General features: G+C 37.6%; 1 protein-coding gene across 4 annotated transcripts in view; it reads left to right on the top strand.

Moving 5' to 3' along the window:
- The window catches only part of CFTR (CF transmembrane conductance regulator), a 170763-nt gene that overhangs the window by 21154 nt on the left and 128840 nt on the right, over positions 1-20769 (top strand). The window contains exons 2-4 of one of the 4 annotated variants that reach the window (XM_073238545.1): positions 10278-10351; positions 13079-13167; positions 17676-17777. The exons of 1 other annotated variant lie outside the window; for it this stretch is intronic. The gene's annotated coding sequence lies outside the window, so the exon portion shown is untranslated. Of the gene's footprint in view, positions 1-10277; positions 10352-13062; positions 13168-17675; positions 17778-20769 lie in introns of those variants that run through there. 2 more of the 4 variants (XM_073238547.1, XM_073238546.1) reach the window with 2 other exon arrangements.

The raw sequence follows: 20769 nt of genomic DNA, 5'->3' as shown, positions 1-20769 counted from the left end.
TCTTTCTTCCTCTTCTGGTATCCCTATAATACGAATGTTTTTCCTTTTGTATTGGTCACATATTTCTCTTAGTGTTGTTTCATTCCTGGAGATCCTTTTATCTCTCTCTATGTCAGCTTCTATACGTTCCTGTTCTCTGGCTTCTATTCCTTCAATGGCCTCTTGCATCTTATCCATTCTGCTTATAAATCCTTCCAGGGATTGTTTCACTTCTGTGATCTCTTTCCTGACATCTGTGATCTCCTTCCGGACTTCATCCCACTGCTCTTGCATTTTTCTCTGCATCTCATCCCACTGCTCTTGCATTTTTCTCTGCATCTCATCCCATTGCTCTTGCATTTTTTTCTGCATCTCTGTCAGCATGTTCATGATTTTTATTTTGAATTCTTTTTCAGGAGGACTAGTTAGGTCTGTCTCCTTCTCAGGTGTTGTCTCTGTGATCTTTGTCTGCCTGTAGTTTTGCCTTTTCATGGTGATAGAGATAGTCTGCAGAGCTGGTACAAGTGACCGCTGGAAGAGCTTCCCTTCTTGTTGGTTTGTAGCCTTTTCCTGGGAGAATAGCGACCTCTAGTGGCTTGTGCTGGGCAGCTGTGCGCAGACAGGGCTTCTGCTTCCTGCCCAGTTGCTTTGGGGTTTATCTCCACTGTTGCTGTGGGCTTGGCCTGGCTGGGGCTGTTCCTCCAAAATGGTGGAGCCCCGTTGGAGGGGGAGCAGCCAGGAGACTATTTATCTCCGTAAGGGGCCTCTGTGCTCCCTGCTGCCCAGGGGGTTAGAGTGCCCAGAGATCCCCAGATTCCCTGCTTCTGGTCTAAGTGACCTGTCCTGCCCCTTTAAGATTTCCAAAAAGCACTCTCCAAACCAAAACAACAACAGCAACAATGAGCGAGGGAACAGAAAGGAAAAAAAAAAGAAAAAACACGCGATTTTTTTTTTTTTTTCCTCAGGTGCCGGTCCCAGGCACCCGCGCACTGGTCCTGCTGCCCTGTCTCCCTAGCACCAGGGTCCCTGTCCTTTCAAGGCTTCCAAAAAGCACCCACCCACCGGTCCCGCAGGGAAGGAACGCTCAATATTCTTGGTCCTCAGGCACTGGTCCCACGCACCCGCTCACCAGTCCCGCCGCCCTGCCTCCCTAGCAGCGGGGTCCCTGTCCCTTCAAGGCTTCCAAAAAGCACTTGGCAAAAAGAGAGAAAAAAAAGGGGAAAAACGCGCGATTTCTTCCGTCCTCAGGTGCTGGTCTCAGGCACCCACCCACCGGTCCCACAGGGAAAAATGCGGGATATTCTTTGTCCTCAGGTGCCGGTCCCAGGCACCCGCTCACCAGTCCCGCCGCCCTGCCTCCCTAGCACCGGGGTCCCTGTCCCTTTTAGGCTTCCAAAAAGCACTCGCAGAAAAGAGAAAAAAAAAGGGGAAAAACGCGCGATTTCCTCTGTCCTCAAGTGCCGGTCTCAGGCACCCGCCCACCGGTCCCGCAGGGAAAAATGGGGGATATTCTTTGTCCTCAGGCGCCTGTCCCAGCCACCCGCTCACCAGTCCCGCCACCGTGCCTCCCTAGCACTTGGGTCCCCGTCCCTTCAAGGCTTCCAAAAAGCGCTTGCCAAAAAGAGAAAAAAAAAAAAGGGGAAAAACGCGCGACCTCCTCCGTCCTCAGGCACCGGTCTCAGGCACCCGCCCCCAGGTCTCGCAGGGAGAAACGCGGGATATTCTTTGTCCTCCGGCGCCGTTCCCAGGCACCTCCTCACCGGTCCCGCCACCCTGCCTCCCCAGCAACGGGGGCCCGTCCCTCTAAGGCTTCCAAAAAGCGCTCGCCAAAAAAAAAAACTGCTCCGGTTTCTCTCCACCCGCCGGGAGCCGGGGGGAGGGGCGCTCGGGTCCCGCCGGGCTGGGGCTTGTATCTTACCCCCTTCACAAGGCGCTGGGTTCTTGCAGGTGTGGATGTGGTCTGGATGTTGTCCTGTGTCCTGTGGTCTCTATTTTAGGAAGATTTTTCTTTGTTATATTTTCATAGCTCTATGTGTTTTTGGGAGGAGATTTCCACTGCTCTACTCACGCCGCCATCTTGGCTCCCTCCTTTAGCTTACTTTATTTTAAGAATATAGTATATAATACATGTAAAATCCAAAATATGTATTCATCAACTGTTTATGTTATTGGTAAGTTTCTGGTCAACAGTGGGGTATTAATAGTTAAGTTTTGGGGGAATCAAAAGTTATATGTGGATTTTTGAATGGGAGGGGGGTTTGCATTCCTAACCCTGGTGTTATTCAAGGGTCAGCTTCTTTGGAATCAGACAGACCTGCCTGGAATGATTGCTCTGTGACTTATTAACAATGTGATCTTGGGCAATTTACTTAACCTCTGATGATGACTTTATACTCATCAGTACAATGAGTCATCCTTATCTTACCATAGCTCAGCATTATAATATCTAACACTCCTTAGTGTTTAATATGTATATTGGGGTTCTCCAGAGAAATGGAGCCATAGGATATGGGTATATATATATATATGATTTATTGTAAGGAATTGGCTCACATAAATATGAAGGCTTGCAAATTCAAAATTTGCAGGGTGGGCTGGTATAGGCTGGAAGCCCAAGAGGGCTGGTGTTCCCGATGGTACTGAGAGCAGTCTCCTGGAAAATTCTCTCTTACTTGGGGAGACCAGCCCTTTTGTTTTATTTAGGCCTTCAGCTGATTGGATTAGGCCCACCCACATTATGGAGAGCAATCTATTTTACCAAAAGTTCACTGATTTAAATGTGAATCTCATTCAGAAATATCTTCTAGTTGACATGTGAAATTAACCATACTCTGTAAGCATTTTACATGTATTAAGGAGCAACAAATTATGCCAGACATAGTAGCTCTTTAATAAATTGTAAACACTATTATCAGCATGATTATTATAATTAATATTTTTTCATCTTCCTCTAGGTGTAAGAAAATATTTGTTTCTCTAAATTTAACCCTTCTATTCTGTGAACCAACCCAGTGCCTTCTCGGGATTATGGAGATAACACTCCCACAAATGCTCTACACTGCTCCACATCTGCAGCCTTTGCTTTGCCATTGGCTTTCATCTCCAGCTTTTAAACTTGCTGTAAATACTCAGTGTCATCTTTGTTCCTTTGCCCCTTTGTGTGCATTGTCCTAACACAGAATTGCCCTGTTGTTTAGGACCAGTGTATTAGTTTGTTAGGGCTGCTGTAACAAAGTACCAAAAACGAGGTCACTTAAACCATGGAAATTTATTGTTTCACAGTTCTGAAGCCTAGCAGTCCAAGATCAGTGTGTCAGCTAGTTTGGTTTCTTTGGAGGCTGTGAGGGAGAATCTGTTCCACAGCTCTCCGCCTCTTCCGGTGATCTGCTGGCATTCTTTGACTTGCAGAGGATTCCCCTTGATCTCTGCCTTCATCTCACATGGCATTCTCCCTGTGCCTGTCTCTGTGTCCAAATGTCATTTTTTAAGAAGTAAGGACACCAGTCATACTGGGTTAGGGCCCACTCTAATGAACATTTTAACCTGATCACCTCTGTAAAGATCCTGCCACTAAATAAGATCACATTCTGAGGTACTGATCATTAAGATAAGCCTTATTTTTGTTGGAGGGAATGCAATTCAACCCATAATAGTATCAGTGTTTAGAAGCAGAATGAAATATAGAAGCAGTTTGAAGCTGTAATGAATAATATGTATTAAGGAGTTGCACTAATTTATGAAACCTTTTAAAAGTTATATGAACCTCATCTATAAGGTACATAAATTTCATGGAGACAATACAGAGGATGTCAAGTGACATGATATGGAAATTGTAAAAGAGGATCAAAAGAAAAAGGAATATTTGCTCTTTAGTGGACTGAAGAATGGCTTTCCATATATGAAATTCTGGTCCATCTTGACTAAGAATTAATAGAGTGAAGTCCAGATATTAGGAACAATATTTTGGTATGAAGGGTGTTAAATATGAAAACATTTTATTCAGAAGAATTAAATAATCTTGGCTGGAAGTTGCAGAATTATTGGCTTTATAACTCAGAAAAGGGGCAGAAATATTATTAAACAATGGTCTGAACTAGCTGACACACTGATCTTGGACGGCTAGGCTTCCAGAACTGTGAAACAATAAATTTCTGTGGTTTAAGCCACCTCATTTTTTAAAAATCCGATTTATTTTTTATTTTTATTTTGATATCATAAATCTATAATTACATGAACAACATTATGGTTACTAGACTCCTCCCATTATGAAGTCCCCACCACATACCCAATTACAGTCACTGTCCATCGGCATAGTAAGATGCTACAGAATCACCAGTTGTCTTCTCTGTGTTGTACCTCCATCCCCATGCCCCAACCCCCTACATTATTCTACTAATCATAATGCCCCTTTTTCCCCCTTATCCCTCCCTTCCCACCCATTCTCCCCAGTCCCTTTCCCTTTGGTAACTGTTATTCCATTCTTGGGTTCTGTGAGTCTGCTGCTGTTTTGTTCCTTCAGTTTTTTCTTTGTTCTTATACTCCACAGATGAGTGAAATCATTTGATACTTGTCTTTTTCTACCTGGCTTATTTCACTGAACATAATACCCTCTAGCCTATGTTTTTTTCTAAGAGTTTTATGGTTTCATGGCTTACATTCACGACTTTGATCCATTTTGAATTTACTTTTGTGTATGGGGTTAGGCAATGATCCAGTTTCATTCTCTTACATAGCTGTCCAGTTTTGCCAACACCAGCTGTTGAAGAGGCTGTCATTTCCCCATTGTGTATCCATAGCTCCTTTATCATATATTAATTGACCATATATATTTGGGTTAATGTCTGGAGACTCTATTCTGTTCCACTGGTCTGTGACTCTGTTCTTGTGCCAGTATCAAAGTGTCTTGATTACTGTGGCTTTATAGTAGAGCTTGAAGTTGGGAAGCGAGATCCCCCCTCACTTCATTCTTCCTTCTCAGGATTGCTTTGGCTATTTGGATCTTTGGTGGTTCCATATGAATTTTAGAACTATTTGTTCCAGTTTGTTGAAGAATGTTGTTGGTAATTTGATAAGGATTGCATTTAATCTGTAGATTGCTTTGTGCAGGATGGCCATTTTGACAATATTAATTCTTCCTAGCCAAGAGCATGGGATGAGTTTCCATTTGTTAGTGTCCTCTTTAATTTCTCTTAAGAATGTCTTGTAGTTTTTGGGGTATAGGTCTTTCACTTGGTTAGGTTTATTCTTAGGTGTTTTATTCTTTTTGATGCATTTGTGAATGGAATTGTTTTCCTGATTTCTCTTTCTGTTAGTTCATCATTAGTGAATAGGAAAGCAACAGATTCCTGTGTATTAATTTTTTTTTCAATATATATTTTTTTATTTTGGTATCATTAATCTACAATTACAGAAAGAACATTATGTTTACTAGGTTCCCCCCTTCACCAAGTCCCCCCCACATACCCCTTCATAGTCACTGTCCATCTGCATAGTAAGATGCTATAAAATCACTACTTGTCTTCTCTGTGTTGCGCAGCCCTCCCCATACCACCATGCACTATACATGCTAATCATAATGCCCTCTTTCTTTTTCCCTGCCCTTATCCCTCCCTTCCCACCCATCATCCCCAGTCCCTTTCCCTTTGGTAACTATTAGTCTATTCTTGGGTTCTGTGATTCTGCTGCTGTTTTGTTCCTTCAGTTTTCCTTTGTTCTTATACTCCACATATGAGTGAAATCATTTGGTACTTGTCCTTCTCCACCTGGCTTATTTCACTGAGCATAATACCCTCTAGCTCCATCCATGTTGTTGCAAATGGTAGGATCTGTTTTTTTCTTATGGCTGCGTAATATTCCATTGTGTATATGTACCACATCTTCTTTGTCCATTCATCTACTGATGGACATTTAGGTTGCATCTATATCTTGGCTATTGTAAATAGTGCAGCGATAAACATAGGGGTGCATCTGTCTTTTTCAAACTGGAGTGCTGCATTCTTAGGGTAAATTCCTAGAAGCGAAATTCCTGGGTCAAATGGTATTTCTATTTTGAGCATTCTGAGGAACGTCCATACTGCTTTCCACAATGGTTGAACTAGTTTACATTCCCACCAGCAGCGTAGGAGGGTTCCCCTTTCTCCACAACCTCACCAACATTTGTTGTTGTTTGTCTTTCGATGATGGCGATCCTTACTGGTGTGAGGTGATATCTCGTGGTTTTAATTTGCATTTCTATGATGATTAGTGATGTGGAGCATCTTTTCATGTGCCTGTTGGCCATCTGGATTTCTTCTTTAGAGAACTGTCTATTCAGCTCCTCTGCCCATTTTTTAATTGGATTATTTGCTTTTTGTTTGTTGAGGTGTGTGAGCTCTTTATATATTTTGGATGTCAACCCTTTATCAGATCTGTCATTTATGAATATGTTCTCCCATACTGTAGAATACCTTTTTGTTCTATTGATGGTGTCCTTTGCTGTACAGAAGCTTTTTAGCTTGACATAGTACCACTTGTTCATTTTTGCCTTTGTTTCCCTTGCCCGGGGAGATATGTTCATGAAGTCACTCATGTTTATGTCCATGAGATTTTTGCCTATGTTTTTTCTAAGAGTTTTATGGTTTCATGACTTATATTCAGATCTTTGATCCATTTGGAGTTTACTTTTATGTATGGGGTTAGACAGTGATCCAGTTTCATTCTCTTACATGTAGCTGTCCAGTTTTGCCAGCACCAGCTGTTGAAGAGGCTGTCGTTTCCCCACTGTATGTCTATGGCTCCTTTATCATATATTAATTGACCATATATGCTTGAGTTTATTTCTCGGCTCTCTAGTCTGTTCCATTCGTCTATGGGTTTGTTCTTGTGCCAGTACCAAATTGTCTTGATTACTGTGGCTTTGTAGTAGAGCTTGAAGTTGGGGAGCGAGATCCCCCCCACTTTATTCTTCCTTCTCAGGATTGCTTTGGCTATTCGGGGTCTTTGGTGGTTCCATATGAATTTTTGAACTATTTGTTCCAGTTCATTGAAGAATACTATTGGTAATTTGATAGGGATTGTATCGAATCCTTATCAAATTGTTGATAGGGATTGTATATTGCTTTGGGCAGGATGGCCATTTTGATGATATTAATTCTTCCTATCCAGGAGCATGGGATGAGTTTCCATTTGTTAGTGTCCTCTTTAATTTCTCTTAAGAGTGTCTTGTAGTTTTCAGGGTATAGGTCTTTCATTTCCTTGGTTAGGTTTATTCCTAGGTATTTTGTTCTTTTTGATGCTATTGTGAATGGAATTGTTTTCCTGATTTCACTTTCTATTAGTTCATTGTTAGTGTATAGAAAAGCTACAGATTTCTGTGTGTTAATTTTGTATCCTGCGACTTTGCTGAATTCCAATATTAGTTCTAGCAGTTTTGGAGTGGAGTCTTTAGAGTTTTTTATGTACTTGGCGAGATGTGTCTCTCAGTCCTGTGGCTTTGGTGAGAGAGTGTGCAGAGAGCAATGATAGCAAATAATATGTGAATGTTTTTTGCATTCAAAGGACATCCACATCTGTTGGAAGACTTTAAGTGCGTTTTGTTCTTAGGTAACCTACGTTAGTTGAATGTGTTAAGTGCAACGATACTTGTATTCCCCCTACCCCTTTGTCAACTGCTGTGAATGCTGTATGGTGTGTGTTCTCTTCTGTTACTGATCTGTAAGTGTGGTCACGTGAACTGAAGCTGATGGGTTGAGAACATGGACTGAGCTTGTGGTGTGCTTTGCAGGAGTACTTGGAAGCAGAGTTCACCAGTGAGCTCAAGGTGTCTCAGAAGGGTGGAAGTTCTAATGTCTGTTAGCTACCCACAAGAATACTGTTTGCTGCAGTTCTGTGTCCTGTGCTTGGATGCTTTTTATAACAGTTGTCAATGTTGGAAATTCTTAAATAAAACCTTTTTAAATAATGTTTCTCATGTCTTTTAAAATAGTGACAGTTTGATTTCTTCTTTACCAGTCTGGATGCCTTGTATTTCTGTTTTGTCTGATTGCCATGGCTAGGACCAACAGTACTATGTTGAATAAAAGTGGGGAGAGTGGACATCCTTGTCTTGTTCCCAATCTTAGGTGAAAAACTTTGAGCTTCTTGCTGTTAAGTATAACGTTGGCTGTGGGTTTGTCATATATGGCCTTTATTATGTTGAGGTACTTGCCCTCTATATGCATTTTGTTGAGAGTTTCATGTTGTTTTTGTCCTTTTTGTTGATGTGATGGATGATGTTGATGGATTTTCGAATGTTGTACCATCCTTGCCTCCCTGGGATGAATCCCACTTGGTCACGGTGTATGATCCTTTTGTTGTATTTTTGAATTTGGTTTGTTAATATTTTGTTGAGTATTTTTGCATCTATGTTTATCAGGGATATTGGTCTGTAGTTTTCTTTTTTTGTGGTGTCTGCCTGGTTTTGGTATTAGGGTGATGCTGGCTTCATAGAATGAGTTTGGAAGTATTCCCTCTTTTTCTATGTTTTGGAAAACTTTAAGGAGAATGGATATTATATCTTCCCTATACATCCAATAAAATTCAGCAGTGAATCCATCTGGACTGGAAATTTTGTTCTTGGGTAGTTTTTCGATTACCAATTCAATTTTGTTGCTGGAAATGGGTTTGTTTAGATTTTCTGATTCTTCTTGGGTCAGTCTTGGAAGGTTGTATTTTTCTAGGAAGTTGTCCACATTTCTTCTAGGTTTTCCAGCTTGTTAGCATATAGATTCTATAGTATTCTCTAATAATTTTTTGATTTTTGGGGTGTCTGTTATGATTTTTCCTTTATCATTTCTCATTCTGTTTATGTGTGTAGAGTCTCTTTCTCTCACAATAAGTCTGGCTGGGGTTTATCTATTTTGTTTATTTTCTCAAAGAACCAGTTCCTGGTTTCATGGATTTTTTTTCTATTGTTTTATTCTTCTCAATTTTATTTATTTCGTCTCTGATCTTTATTATGTCCCTCCTTCTGCTGACTCTGGGCCTCATTTGTTCTTCTTTTCCCAGTTTCAATAATTGTGACTTTAGACTATTCATTTGGGATTGTTCTTCCTTCCCTACATAGGCCTGGTTTGCAATATACTTTCCTCTTAGAACTGCCTTCTCTGTGTCCTACAGAAGTTGGGGCATTGTGCTGTTGTTTTCATTTGTCTCCATATATTGCTTGATCTCTGTTTTAATTTGGTCATTGATCCATTGATTATTTAGGAACAGGTTGTTAAGACTCCATGTGTTTGTGAGCCTTTTTGCTTTCCTTGTACAATTTATTTCTAGTTTTATACCTTTGTGATCTGAGAAGTTGGTTGGTAGTATTTCAATCTTTTTAATTTACTGAGGCTCTTTTTGTGGCCTGGTTTGTGGTCTATTCTGGAAAATGTTCCATGTGCACTTGAGAAGAATGTGTATGCTGCTGCTTTTGGGTGTAGAGTTCTGTAGATGTCTGTTAGGTCCATCTGTTCTAGTGTGTTGTCCAGTGCCTCTGTGTTCTTACTTATTTTCTGTCTGGTGGATCAGTTCTTTATAGTGAGTGGGTGTTGAAGGCTCCTAAAATGAATGCATTGCATTCTATTTCCTTCTTTAATTCTGTTAGTATTTATTTCATGTATGTAGGTGCTCCTGTGTTCAGTGTATAGATATTTATAATGGTTATATCCTCTTGCAGGACTGACCCCTCTATCATTATGTAATGTCTTTCTTGATCTCTTGTTACTTTCTTTGTTTTGAAGTCTATTTTGTCTGATACAAGTACTGCAACGCCTGCTTTTTTCTCCTTATTGTTTAAATGAAATATCTTTTTCCATCCCTTCACTTTTAGTCTGTGTATGTCTTTGGGTTTGAGGTGAGTCTCTTGTAAGCAGCATATAGATGGGTCTTGCTTTTTTATCCATATTACTCTGTCCCTTTTGATTGGTGCATTCAGTCCATTTACATTTAGGGTGATTATTGAAAGGTATGTACTTATTGCCATTGAATAAGCCACCTCATTTTTAATGCTTTGTTACAGCAGTCCTAACAAACTAATACATTGGTCCTTGACAACAGGGCAATTCTATGTTAGGACAATGCACACAAAGGGTCAAAGTATAGAAACCCTCACATTTGTATTGCATTTACCATAGACTTGAAAAATGTTTTGACTGCCATTTTGGCTTTTAATACATCTGACCAGGAGTACTGGCTGGGCAGCACCTATTTACAGTCTTATCAGTGTCCTCACATGGGCTTTAAGTGTATCTTGAATAGTTAACATATTAATTCATTCAGTTTTTATGTTATCCTAGGGACTGGACAAGACAATGGAGATATGAAAACTTACATTACACCTACATTGTCCTCAAGAAGTTAGCCTTATAAGGTAAATAAATTAGCAAACAAAGTATAGTGTGGTAACACGAACAATTTTAAAAATAATTGAGTGACAGTTATGTGTCATCCTTAGATGCATGGGATAGAGCATTAAAAAACATGTTTGTCTTCATGAAGTTTGCAGTCTAGTGTGTTTGGAGACATGGGGTTTGACAGGCAATTAAATAGACAATTCACAGTAATGGTTCATGGGGAAGCAGTATGGGAGACAGTGAAGCACATGGGAGGAAAGTTAGAGCTAGACTGCAGAGAGGCTCACACATACATAATTTATATGAAACTATTTTGGTGCATTTGAGGTTGCTTGAAAATTGAACTCAGGTTTTATTTCAAGGAAGTTACTGATTTTCAAGTAAGTTATTTTTCTGCACTGTGACCTAGCACTTAGTTGGTACAAATTGGTCTAAAACCAAAAAAATGCCATGCCAAGTGATTAGAATAGAAGAATCTTTTTAAAAATTCAGAGCCATCTTATTATCAATGTTTTCATCCAGTGGGAGCTCTTGCAGAGTTCAAAAGGAAGGGAATCTGGCTCAATGTTTCCTTTAAAGTTCATTTTCCTCAAGTGTGTGTGGAAGCAAAAGATCATGACATTTTAAGATGACAATAATTCTTAATGCCTATAAAAATAATTTTCACTAAACTATCATGATTTCTGTTTTTAGTGATATGATTGCAAAGGTGATCATTTTGAACTCTTAAATTGCTTATTAGGATCATTTAATGATTCATCATTTATTGTGTGTTTTACTGTTGGGGGAAAAATGCAACTTAGGACTTTTATTTACCTACATGTTGCATATATGAAAAAAAGATGTAAAGATTAAATGAAGGGGATTTAAAGTAAGGCTCCTACCGTAGAGTTGTATTTCCTTGGTAAACCTTGAACCAATGGCTGTCTCCATTCCCTGTCGGCTCCTTTTCTCTGTGAATCACTGTGGGCACGAGTGAGGTGTCAGCCACTGCTGCTCTCCTCCCCTGCACCTCTCAGGAGTTTTAGAGTCAGTGTCTATCCCAACAATATCAAGGCCCCAAGAAAATGAAAAAATATCTTTAGCATTGCTCTTCAACCTTAGGAATGGGGTCTGAAACTTAAATCTGGAATCATATGCATATGTCTACCTGTCCACCCCCACCCCCACACCTTCCCCCCTACCCCCAGAAGAAATAAAGGAGATCCTAAATTTACCTTTTAATGCTATAGTTTTCAATTTTCTAGAGGGTGAAATAATAACAATAGAAGATTTAAAAAAGGGTTAAAAATGTCACCAATAATCAAATTCCATATAAAGTTGGAAGATCAGAAGTTGTCTGCATCTGGGAAGTCTGAATCAGATGCCATGCTACTCTTTGCATCCTATTGAGAAATGATTATGAATTATTGTAACAGTATAACAGAGAAGATAGTATCATCACATCACTGTTTAGAGAGGATCCAATAAAAGAGAAAAATTCTAGAATTTTTCTAGACTGACAGATAAAGGACTGATTGTTTTTATCTGGTTAGATGATGCCAAGCAGATTCCAAGAGACCGACTTGGTCACAACTGAATTTATAAAGTCATCGACTTTGCCTGATGCAGTGTCTTTCTCAGTGTCGCCCTTGCAGAATTAATTCTTAATCATCACCTTAAAACATTTCAAAGATCGTCTCACCTCCAGCCTCCATTTTACCATCCCATGTATCAAGCAAAATAAACGCCATCACATAAACTGGGTTAGGTGGAATTACACTGCATTTTTTTTTTGATTTTGGGAAAAGTTGCTTCCAGATAGTAACTGGCAATAAGCTGCCAATATTTAGCAAGCAGTGATTTTTTTGTACGTAGTGAGGGATCGTTCAGTCATCTGCATCTTGAAGGTCATGATAGTTCAGCATGTGCTTTGCCTATGACAGCTCATACCAAACAGATCCCTGACTCCACAGTCCAGAGCTTCTCAGAGGATTTCTGTCCCCAAGAGAGGGGTGCCATCTCCACATTCAAGACACACTTTAGCAGAGAAAAATCAGATGTTAAGTTAATTCCAAAACAAAAACCATGGGTTGGAGAGGATGTGAAAAAAGAAGCCCATTAGAACGTGTTTACTTGGGGTCCTACTGATGGTGTCCAAGCAAACTAGGTGAAGAAAGACCATCAATAAGGGATTTAGAGTTTAGAAAAAGGGAGGGAATACCAAACAAATGGGATAGTTATAAAACAAAGTCTGGCAAAGTTAAATCACTATGACATGTGGGAAATATCCCTCTATCATTCATCTGAAGTATGTTTTGTTCCTACCTTAGAAGAGGCAGAACTTGTTTTCCTTCTTTCCCTCTTAGCTACCACAGGGCATGCTTGAAATTGCTTCTCTCCTCTGTGCTCTAGGATGTGATTGTCTAAAATAACAGTAGTATGTGAGATTCTGACACTCCCACAAATTTCTTCTTGTAAGCTTTCACAAATGCTAGCCAGGAACCCAGTGGCATTTCCACCGTAAAATCTTAAGACCAATCAATTTCCCTTCTTCCTTATTTTCTTGGTTTCAAATATATTTCTTATTGCCAATGGAAATAAAAATAAAAAATTAGAGAATAATAGTATCACTTGTCTTTCTCAGTTAGTAAAAAGCTCCTAAAAGTGAGCTCATATAAGGCATAGCAATTTTATAGAGCAGTTAATCATCCTATCATTTTACTAGTTGTTCTAGCTGAAATCAATTTTGTGCCTTTTATTAGTGTCTTCATGCATAGGTAGAATAAAAATCAAGCAAAAACCATGGAACAACACTTTGAGGCTGCTTTTCTGAAGTATACAAGCACAGACTGTAAGTCATAATGCTCTGTTCCTTTATCTTTCAAGATGGGTGGGTTTCTTGTAGTGTTACTTGTTGTATCTCAATTATTTGAATCCCTGAAATCAAGTCATGTGAGTGCATTAGGCATAGCCATTAGAAGTGGGCTTTCTATGTCAATAGTACCCTTTCCTCAGTTTCTTTACAATACTATCACCATTATCACTTTTTTAAAATTCATAGCAGTTCCAGCAACTAAGTGGTTTGCTTCCGGGGGCCAGGAAACAAGCAGTTCACATGATTCATGGTGCATGTCACAGATTCTTAGATCCTCCCACGGGCTGTGCATGGTCTTGACCACTTGCAGTAGTCCCCCAGGTGCTGACATCTTTTAAAGAGCTTAGAGCATCAAAGTCACCATAATAAGAATTTGCACTTCACCAGTTCTCGGAGTGAAAAGTCAAAAGTTTGGGAAAACTTTCCAGAGTCAACACAGACAGTTCATTTCTGTATGCTACTCATCTTAAGACCAGTTTTGTTAAGATCTATTTCACATACTAAACAGTTTACCCATTTAAAGTATATTGCCAATGGAAATAAAAATCAGAAACAACTCAGTGGTTTTTGAAGAGATGTGTAACTATCAACATAATTAATTTTAGAACACTTTCATCATCCCCAAAGGAAACTCCATATCCATAAACAGTCATACCCCATTTCTTCCTCCTACCCTTCCCTAGGTGACTACAAATCTATTGTCTGTCTCCATATATTTGGCTATTCCAGACATTGCATATAAATGGTACTATCCTTTGTGATTGGCTTCTTTCACTTAGTATGTTTTTAAGATTGTCCATGTTGTATCAGTATATCATTATTTTTTTAAAATCACTGAGTAATATTCTGTTTGTGGGAATATGCATTTATCCATCCAGCAGTTGGTAGATATTTAGGTTGTTTCTACTTTTTTGCTTATTATAGAAAATGCTGCCATGAACATTCACTGTACAGTGTTTTATGTGGACACACATTTTCATTTCTCTTATGTATATACACAGTAAGGAGTAAAATTGCTGGGTCATATGTTTAATATTCTGAGGGTCTTCCATACTGTTTACTGTTTTCCAAAGTGGTTACATCATTTATATCCCCACAGGCAGGAAAGGAATGAGGGTTCCACTCTGTCCACATCTTTGTCAACATTTATTATTATCTCTTTCTAATTATAGCCATCCTAGTGGGTATGAAGTGGTATCTCATTATGGTTTTGAATTGCATTTACCTAATGGCTAATGAGGTTGAGCATGCTTTCATGTGTTTTTGGATGTTTGTATATCTTCTTTGGTGAAATGTCTATTTAGATTGTTTGCTCATTTCTAAATTGGCTTGTCTTTTTATTATTGAGTTATGAGTCCCTCATATATTCTAGATTGAAGTCCCTTAACAGATATATGATTTGCAAAATTTTCTCCAATTCTTTGGGTTATTTTTCTACTTCTTTGATAGTGTCCTTTGAAGCATAAAATGTTTTAATTTTGATGATATCTAATTTACCTATTTCTGTTGCTACTTGTGCTTTTGGTGTCATATCTAAGTGTATGCTGGTTGTTGCTTTTTGAAATTAGTCCTAATATGGCAAATTTGATAGAAGTATAGGCCTTAGTTTCATAGTCCTGTTTTTTTAAAATTCTAACTGCCCTGAAAAAGTTATTTAAGCTCCCCCAGCTTCTGTTCCTCATCTGAAGATGGAGATAATACTAAGACTTATCTCTTGAATTGTTGTGGGGATCAGATGAAATAATGTATGTGAAATACTTAGAATTTTGAAGGGCTGTGGTAATACTCTATTAAAGTTAGCTATCACAATTGTTATAATTTCAGTAATAATAAACTCTAGTGCTCTGAAAATGCTACTGATGCCAAGTGGTTTATATGAAGAACCATGTAATAATGTACAGTTGTAATGCTTTATAAAGAACATTGAATTTGGTCCCTATGAAAACTAGTAAAGTAGTCACAGTAGTTGTTTTTCCCAGAAGGAGCTGTAATCAAGAGATTTTAAGAGCCTTTTCTAAGGTCACATGACTAGGAAATGTCAGAAATGCAGATAAAACCTAGAGTTGTCTTTTTTTATTAAAATCACTAATTCAGCTTTTTCAGTAACAGATTTGTAGTAGGAGTCAGTTCTTCATGATGAAGTATTACCTCAGACAATTGTATCAGAAAAGAAAAAGTGATTTTTCGGGAAAGCAATACTGATAGGAGCTTTATAGGAGAATCATGAAGTCAGAACATAATTGACTAGAGAGTTTATGTTTATAGATAGCTGTAGCAAGTGATGAATTATAGTTATATGTACCTTTTTCTTTAAAAGAGCTTCCACTTTATTTCCAAACTTACAATTCTTCATAGTTAAACATTAAAGAATATAAATAGGCAAAAAGGAAAATATTATTCCAGACATTTTCTTAATAAGCTTATATTCCCAATGCATTAGAAGCACCTCATAAAATAAGCTGATAAATTTTAATGTTGGATTCATTAGGCATGAAATTAAGTTGATTTATGTTAGGATGCCTTTAAATGGTATACTTTTAATTATGGGTCTCCAGAAGATTTTTCAGAATTGGTTTGTGGATCTTTTGTTGAGTAGCAAATAATCATCTTTCCAGATCTTCTGAAATTCATTGACTACATTTACTTTACTGTTCACTCATCTAGAGAAAGAAAGAGAACTTCTATAATTGTCCTGGTAGTTTTGGAGCCTCATTAGTAATTAACTCTCAAACACAAAAATGGTTGATCCTTAGCCAACACGTACTTCCTACAGGTGATCTAGCTAAGTAAAGGGCTTATTGCTTAGACATTCTCTCTTTTTAGGTTAAGCAGCAAACAATATTTAAATATCTTGTGGAATCACGGGACAGGGATTCACTGACCTGAATCTCACCCCAGTGCTGTGCATTCTCGAAGCCTTAAGTTTTATACAGGACTTTTGAGAGCTAGATACCACTATTTTCTCAAGTTTTATTTTCAGTTAAATTCCCTGAGAAAAATATACCTAACTATAAGATAACATTGAATCTAAGTTGATAAAATTGTGACATATGTAGTATATTTATTTTATTCCTATAGAGGTGAGATCACTTTTGATCTCAATCCTTCCCATTATAGTGATTTATCAAAATAAAGCAAAGTTAGAGCTATGCTACAGGAATATAAAATCTGCTATCACTGTTCAGATGATTCCCGCAATTCCTCTGCTTGAACTTCAACACTTTCTTTAGTTCACTCTGTCCAGATTATTTGGGCTATTTCAAACTTAATGGTAAATATATTGGATGAGAAATCCTATAACATATTTAAATTGTCCACACAAAGTAGTTTAACTTCTACTTAGTTCCTCAAATATTAATTACTTCATGCAAGAAGGAAAAAGGCTATTAGTTGAGTGTATCAATTTGGCAATATTTCAGAGAATTGTCATGCACCCAGTGGTTTGAATTTGCTATTTTATTTCATTCTATTTATTTAGCTAGTTAAATAAAAAGTAATGTTAAATACTGTGGAAGTATGATTGTTTTATAGAAACAGAATAATTTTGAACTAAAAAGATCTGATACTTGACCTTTATCTTAAATTCTAGCAGATGAAAATGTCAAATGCCTCTGTTGGATTAATAAAAGCCAAATGTCAAGTGGAAAATAATCGTAAGCTTTAATTATGTGGTTTTAGAGGGATAAGTTTCCTGAAAATAAAGGATTTAATAGTAGCTATAATAGGGAAATTCTTTTCATTATAAGGAATTACAACTCACTCTATATAAAAACTAAGCACCTTTGTGTGTATTTTTGAAACAATCAAGTGATAGCATTTTTTTCCTCTGTAAAAACTGAAGTCTCTTGTAGATGAACAGAAGAGTGTATCTGGGGTACTAGACTTTCTTTTTTGGTTATTTTAAAACATAAGTTATAAAGATTGATGTATTTTAGAGAGCTGCTACACTATACTTAATGATTAACTGATTGCTGTTGGAAATATTTGGAACTTTGAAAACTGTCACAGTTTTTTTTTTTTTTGAGAGGGCATCTCTCATATTTATTGATCAAATGGTTGTTAACAAAAATAAAATTCTGTAGAGGGGACTCAATGCACAATCATTAATCAACCCCAAGCCTAATTCTCAACAGTCTCCGATCTTTTGAAGCATAACGAACAAGTTCTTACATGGTGAACAAGTTCTTACACAGTGAATAAGTTCTTACATGGTGAACAGTGCAAGGGCAGTCATCACAGAAACTTCCGGTTTTGATCACACATCATGAACTATAAACAATCAAGTCAGATATGATTATTCATTTGATTTTTATACTTGATTTATATGTGAACTGTCACAGTTTTTAAGTAGACCAGCTGAAAAGTCCATTGTCAATATGCAGTGACTGGTTATGAATGAAGGAGAAGGAGAAAGACAGGGAGAGATAGTGAGAGCTGATGTGAGGAGGAGGAGAAATTGAGTTTATTGTTTTTCACTATTCAAGGAGTACTTGCTTTGCCTCGTGAAACACCCAGTGTTCCCTGATTTCTAATGGAAGAAATATTGAAGTAGAAATCCTGACTGGACATTCCTAAATTCTCGCCAGGTATGATTAGCCTATTTGGGATTATTCAAAAGGAATGGTTGCTGGAGTTTTACAGTAACTAATAGGTGTCTAAGTGTAGATATCTAGGAAGCTTTTTGTGTGTTTGTTTTTGTTTTTGCATTTCTAAGCATGGCTTGAGGCAGGCATGGAGAACTCCTTAATGGGGCAGAAATTTCATTCAGTTTAACCTCACAGAATATATGCAGGCTCTGGTGATTGTCAGCCTAAGAATAATTGATTTTAGTTCTCATAATTTACCTTAAGCCAAGTTTCTATTTCAGGATATATATATATTTGCCTAATAATTAAATAACAATAATTTAATTAATAATAAATAATTTGTTTAATAATAAAAACATAATTTGTTCAACTTATATTGCTTTACTGTGATGAACCTGTCAGGAAATACTAAGTTACATTAATAATTATAAATAGCTAATTTGAGATGTAATACTACTGAATACATTTGATTTGATGATGCCTGGGCTATGGAACTCTTGATAATCAAAATTAAATGTCATAGTCTCCAAGAATGAACTAGTGGTTACCAAAGGGGAGGGGTGTGGGAGGGCAGGTGGGGAGGGAGGGAGAAGGGGATTGAGGGGTATTATGTTTAGTACACATGGTGTGGGGGAATCATGGGGAAAACTGTAGCACAGAGAAGGCACATAGTGGATCTGTGGCATCTTACTACACTGATGGACAGTGACTGCAATGGGGTATGGATGGGGACTTGATAATATGGGTAAATGTAGTAACCACATTGTTTTTTCATGTGAAACCTTTATAAGAGTGTATATCAATCATACCTTAATACAAAATTTAAAATAATTAAATATCATAGTATAATATACATAGTAAAATGGGCACAGATAACACAGGAAGTTTTTTTATAAAAGCAGCCTACAAACTGTTAGTTTAAAATGAGCTGGAAACTCATTTATGGGAATGGTCATCAAGTTTTTAGATATGGACCAAAAGATGCGTGTTTATATATTCTTTAAAAGAAATGAAAAGATTTTTTTAAAATTTCCTGCAAATATCCTTTTGGTATTGTATTTATTTACAGTTAGGGAAATTCTGTTTGCAAGTTTGGTGTCATATTTTAATAATGTGAAATATGCTGAAAGTACAAGATTTATTAATAGAAGGAGTGTATTTTCCTTTTTACTAGATCTTCTATAGATCCCTTCTTTTCTTTTCTCAGAGCCATTACCCTTGTTTCAAGTGCTTTAACCATCTGGTAGTTGTCTGTTGCAGTGGGTCCTTTCTGGCTGAACTGATTGTTAAATTTTCAGGTAATTTGTGATCTGATAGTTAAGCACAACTAGGACTAAAAATTATTTGTATCTGCAATTAAGTAAATTATATTGAAACAAAGGTAATAAAAGCCCTGACGTTATCACTACCTACTTACTTTACATTTTACTGTTATTTCTGCTTTTGAGGTTATTTATGTTCCTTGTATCTGAAAGGTTGAACATACTCTGTTATGATGCGCAACTGTGTATCTCTTCCCAACTCTGTGTTCAGTGACTTCACATTTGGTGGCTTGAAGCTGGTCATGGTGGGAATATTTACACCACATAAATAGGCATATGCCATAAGTCAATTTTTTGTTTGCTGTTTTTGTTTGCTTTTTTCCTGAGAGGGATGGTTAAAGATTTGCCAGCATACCACACCGCTGCTTGCAGTCTGCCAGCTTTTGTTCTCCTTGCTCATAGGCTGTCCTCCCAGCTGTCTGTTTAGAACAATCTACCATGCTTCATTTTCCTACATTGGGAATGCTGAGCTTACAGGAAGGAAAGAGGTCAGAAGAGTGTGGTAAAAATCTATAGTTTTTGCCTTTAATAACAGATGAGTTTAGTATCTCTGAGCCTACATTTGTTTATCTTTAAGATAGGACAATGATGCCGTTTTGTTCTACCTACCTAACAAGATTTTCAAATTAAAATCACAATGTACTAATGTGAAAGCTCTTTGGAAAGTACTATATACACATACTTTTTTATTATTAGTAGACACTTGCCTCACTTTTTCACTTATTGGCTTAAGTTTATGAAAGCTTGTAACAGAACGGAGTTTATAACCTAAATTGCTGTCCCTTATTTTTCACAGCCTAACTGCCACATGTATTTGTAACTGTACTTCCATTGCTTATGTTCAGTTCTGGGATGGTGAGCACCACGCGGCTGTACCATCATTTTCTTAGATGGTGGCCACTGCAGATGCTGCATGATCATGCCACTTCTTTAAGTACTGTGTTCAGACTGTCCTGAACTATTTTCATTCTTGTTATCCAGGAAAAAATACCAATGGATCCCACTGGGCAATAAAGATGAAACCTAGTTATCACCCTTTGTAAAGGCTTGAAGGCTTTTGTTAAGATCCAGGTACTGCAAGTTAATGGAAAAAAAGTGACATACTAAACCACAGTCACTTGGTGATATCTTAGCAAGAAATGATTGATGAAATTACTTAGCCTTTGAGCTGGGCCATAATTCAGTTAAGTTTTAAGAAAGGACAAGTTGTAAAGATGTCAGGAGCTTAGGGTAGGGACTGACTGACTTAGATGATAGAGACCAAGGAAGTGTAAACAAGAATCTGGACCCTTGGGGTGGGGGTGATGAAGGTGTACATGAGGGCCATCTGCAAAGTTTTGTCTAAAATAATGTCAAAATGTTTACATTTGGTGTAGCGTTTCCTACTCTTATTCTGAATGGCTTTGCTAGAATACTTTTCTTATTATGAGTTTATTTTTGCCTCTCAGACTTCGCTAAAATAGTCTTATTTTATTTTTGGTGAGTAATATGCATTTTGATGTATTACCAAAGTTTCAATGACACCAAATTTCAGAACTCTGAAGAAAAGAAAGATATTAAGGAAAAAAGGTATATGGTTGAGAATCACTAATTCCAGTTTCAATTCCTTTCTTTAATAAATGCATGAACTTTACATAAGAAAAGTATCATTTGCTCACATTTATCTTTGT

The sequence above is a fragment of the Manis javanica genome, chromosome 6 (assembly GCF_040802235.1).
Source record: "Manis javanica isolate MJ-LG chromosome 6, MJ_LKY, whole genome shotgun sequence".
NCBI lineage: Eukaryota > Metazoa > Chordata > Mammalia > Pholidota > Manidae > Manis > Manis javanica.
Note: the sequence above shows the minus strand (reverse complement) of the source record. Positions and strands in the feature narration are given on the sequence as shown.